Consider the following 4,258-nt stretch of genomic DNA (forward strand, 5'->3'; position numbering starts at 1 on the left):
TCTCTCTCTCTCTCTCTCTCTCTCTCTCTCTCTCTCTCTCACTTTCTCACTCTTTCTACATCCCTTCCGTCCCTCTCTCACTGCCTACATCGCGTCTCTTCATCTGTTCGCTTACCCTTGCTCGCTTGCTTCCTTCCCTTCGCCCATTCTCATCTTCCCTTCGATATGCACCTTACGCCACTATCACCCTCCGTCGCGCGACCGAAACTCCCCGGAGGAACGTCAAGGAGCCGAGTATCGGCGGAATCCTGCTCGAGGAACCGCACACCTTCGCAATCCTCCAGCGGATGCGACGCCTTCAATCACATCGACCCTACGACCTACAATCTTTTTATCAACTCCCGCGGTTACCTCTCGTTTGTCGGTGGTCGCGGATATTCGATGGGTCCACTTACTACGATGCACGTGTTAATCGTAAATCGACAGGAACTCGAACATACACAGGACGTGAGACATGATGGTCGGTGTCGCGTGTCAGTGACGAGAAATTTGATAGTTAAAATCTGCGGTTCACGCGGTTTTCAGAAGCGATTCTTGCCTTCGAACGCGAGATGCGTGAGTTTCCACGCGAGTACTTTTGCAACGATTACAATGTGTTTCCGATATCATAAATAATTTCATCAGCGCGTTTAGGTAATGATCGAATATCGACTTTGGTAACCTAGTGCGCACACGCAAATCTCCGACTCTCTCTATCTCTCTGCCTCTCTCTCACTTTCCCACTCTCTCGTTTAGTCGCTCTTTGCAGGAATCTAGATGATCGCATTATTTGGTTCTATGGCACTTTAATGAAGTTACTGATCTAATTATACGCCTGTAACAAGTATCTTATCTTTTCTCCTTCATTCAAAACCAGTTTGTCAGTATCGACTTTTCTCGCGTGTTCTTAGAGATTTCATCTTCATGTCGATTCATCTAATCGACGAACGAAATCGCAAAGAGTTGCGAATAGTTTTTTTTTTTCAATTGTGCTACGAATATACAGGGTGTCTGATTCGTACTATACCAGAACTAATGTATAGCTAGAATAGGTCGAGGTGACTAATGGAATCGGTCTCTTTTTTTAAACAACCACGTAAAATTTTGAGATATTAACGATAAAAGATTTGTACCGAGCAGCAGTCCAGTGGCCAATCAGCACACGCGCTGCGGTGAGACGAACGCTGTACGCGCTGGGCATGAGAGGCTAGCCTAGCAACGCGTTACTAGGAAGCTGGCCCGGCTAGCCCTCTCATGCCCAACGCGTACAGCGCTCGTCTGACCGCAGCGCGCGTGCTGATTGGCCACTGGGCTGGCGCTCAGTACAAATCTTTTATCGTTAATATCTCAAAATTTTACATGGTTGTTTAAGAAAAGACATCGATTCCACTGCTCACCCCGACCTATTCTAACTATATATTAGCTCTGGTACGGTACGAATCGGACACCCTGTATAATTCAACGATCAATAATGTATGATACACATGTACATTTTACGAAGAAAAAGAGAAATATGTATACACGATATTAATTGAAGCTCGGACGAAACAATTCCGCGATTATTTATACGGAATATTTTCCGTTTCGCGAGATATCATGTAAGGGTCGCATCGATTAATTCGCATCATTCGTCGAATGCTATCACATCAAATACCAATTCTCCAAATTGTATCTCACAGTATGTTATCGACTGTCGCTAATGCCTCCGCTCGGCTTAATTCGGTCTCGCGAGCTCGTAGTCTAAGATTGAGAAAGATTCGAGAGCCGAGGGGACTCGATTTGCGGCTCGGCAAGTCGTGTTTCCACGGGTTGCTAATCGAACCGCGAACGACGAAAGATTCATCTTAAATGTCGAACGGCGGCGGCGGCGGCGACGGCCATCTGTGCATTATTCGCTTCTACGATTCCGGCACGAATGGATGCGTGACCGTAGGAGGATCGATTGGGATATGCAGACCCAATTAGGGATTCAGCTGAAAATGTACTAGAGAGTACCGTTGGATATATCCGCATAGAAAATTTTTTAGAATCTAATTTAATTCTTCAAAACAATCATGGATTCTGTGGTTAAAAGTGTGTTTCAAATATACGATTGTAAGTGGGAAACCTAAAGTTTTCTCAATATTTTTCTCTGATCTTTATCTGACATTAAAATTAAACAAAATATTTGTTGAGTTTCGAAATAACTTCGTTATTCAGTAAAAATCTTAAAGTATGTTAAAAATAATAAAATTACTTTTTATTCTATTAAATATAATAGCTATATAATAGCTATATTCTATTAAATATAATAACTGGTATAAAAATATACGGGATATTCCGTTTGATATCTTAAAAATGTACCGACGTTACCGACTGAGAAGAAGTTCCCATAATGTTTCTATTTTTATTTAAAACAGAGAATTCATATTTAGAACAAAAATTGATTACCAATTGGTGTCGTAAAGCAGGATAACCAATTTGGGGACAAATTTGGGCATTTTAACTGGAATCTATGCTGATCCGAGGAAATCTTGAGAGATTTTTATGCGAGTATCGCTGAATATCGCAACAATAAAAGAATGAATATCGCTGTATGTCGCTGAGCATTGCTTTTGCTACAAATTTCATAACGAGAGAACTCAATTACTTTCACGAATTATTTCGTGCTGTTAGAATCGCGATGGATAGTCGCGTAAAACATTTAGCTGGGCAGTCGCGCGACACAGCGGCTTTCCGCTACAACGATCTTTTCAGCTTCCTAAGTCTTTCCTAAGACAGCTTGAGCATCGAGCGGCCTCCACGACTCCGCAGCGCGATTACGATATTTTCGTCACCGTACGTCTCGTATCAGACTTTTTACACACGAATTTATGCTTCCTCCCGAGATAGCGTGTGAGAATTTCAAACTGAATAACGACACGGAGATTAACTAGTGATCGATCGAACCACGGTGAACTTTCCTCTACACACCTGATAAAACGACACTTCATAACATACATTTACACGTCAAAAGTTCTAGACGCGACTTGTCAACTTGGTCAGGTGTTATAAACTGTCCGAAAAAATCCTCACTCGCACAATAATCCTGCTTTTCCTGGATAACGCAGTGGAAACCCGGCGAATAACGGGATTATTGTGATCGGAAATCTTTCCGAATAATTTCATTATATCTGCCTTTCTCTCAATGCGACGGATCTCTTGCGAGTAAAGTGGAGAATACCGGTGAACGATTAGCCGACGGTAAGAAGAACCTCGCGAACGCCACTTCTGTATTATCGACACTGGAATTACGGTACCGAATTACCCGCACACTACCGGTATTCGTTTCGAACAAATTCAATTTATCGAGGCTCGTATATCACGAGTCGCTTCGCGGGCAGATTTCTTCTCGCGATTTCCCGCGTGAAAACGCGTGTTAGGACGCCCTTCCTTCCTCTCTCTCTCTCTCTCTCTCTTTTTACTACAGGCATTAACTAATTGAAACAGGAGCGGTTAGGGGGCGGACTAAGAGATCGTAAGGGATTTACAACGGGAGGAATAAAAATTTGGCAAAAAGAGTGAGCGGCAAAAAGATGAGTGGCGCCGAGAAAGAGAGGCGAGACGACGCTCCGGAATATTCCGGACGGCGCTCGTTGTCGGTCTCATTGTTATCGACCCGTTGGGATACCCTGGCGTCATTGCTAACGTGATCACGTCGTAGCTATCACCTTCCTGCTGGGCAGCACCTTCCTACCTACCGCCATCCGTGACGTAGTTTTGTATCTTGCGCGAAAGGTCAAATAACGATGTCCGAATATACAGGGCTCGTCAACGAAAACTTTCCATCCCGATTATTCTGCAACCAATTGATTTTTGTCAAAGATGTCCACACACGTCAATATTGTTTTGAAGAAAACTATATGATTGTGATAAATTTAACTACATCACCCCCTAAATGGGGTGGCTACCCCCAAAAATCTTTAATAGTAATAAAGGTCAAATAATATATCATTTCAAAGGTATTTTAATTCTCTTCATAGCGGTATTTATTTTTTTGAGTAAATATTTTTTGAAAAATCTTTGGAGTTTTTGAATACGGAAAATTGTATATATATATATATATACAAGGTGGACCATTTTAATCCATCCAGTCGAATATGTCGAAAACCAAGCACGGGAGAGAAAAATTTTTCAGACAAAAGTTGTTTGGTTTCGAGGGGACCATAAGATGGTACCATTGCTTTGACCTTGAAGAATTATTTGAATATCACATGAAAGTCACCTCAATTTTTTTAAACGGCATTCCCTATTTTTTATT

The sequence above is a fragment of the Odontomachus brunneus genome, unplaced genomic scaffold (genome assembly GCF_010583005.1).
Source record: "Odontomachus brunneus isolate Ranch 3 - 2012 unplaced genomic scaffold, Obru_v1 Obru_scaffold_201, whole genome shotgun sequence".
Taxonomy (NCBI): domain Eukaryota; kingdom Metazoa; phylum Arthropoda; class Insecta; order Hymenoptera; family Formicidae; genus Odontomachus; species Odontomachus brunneus.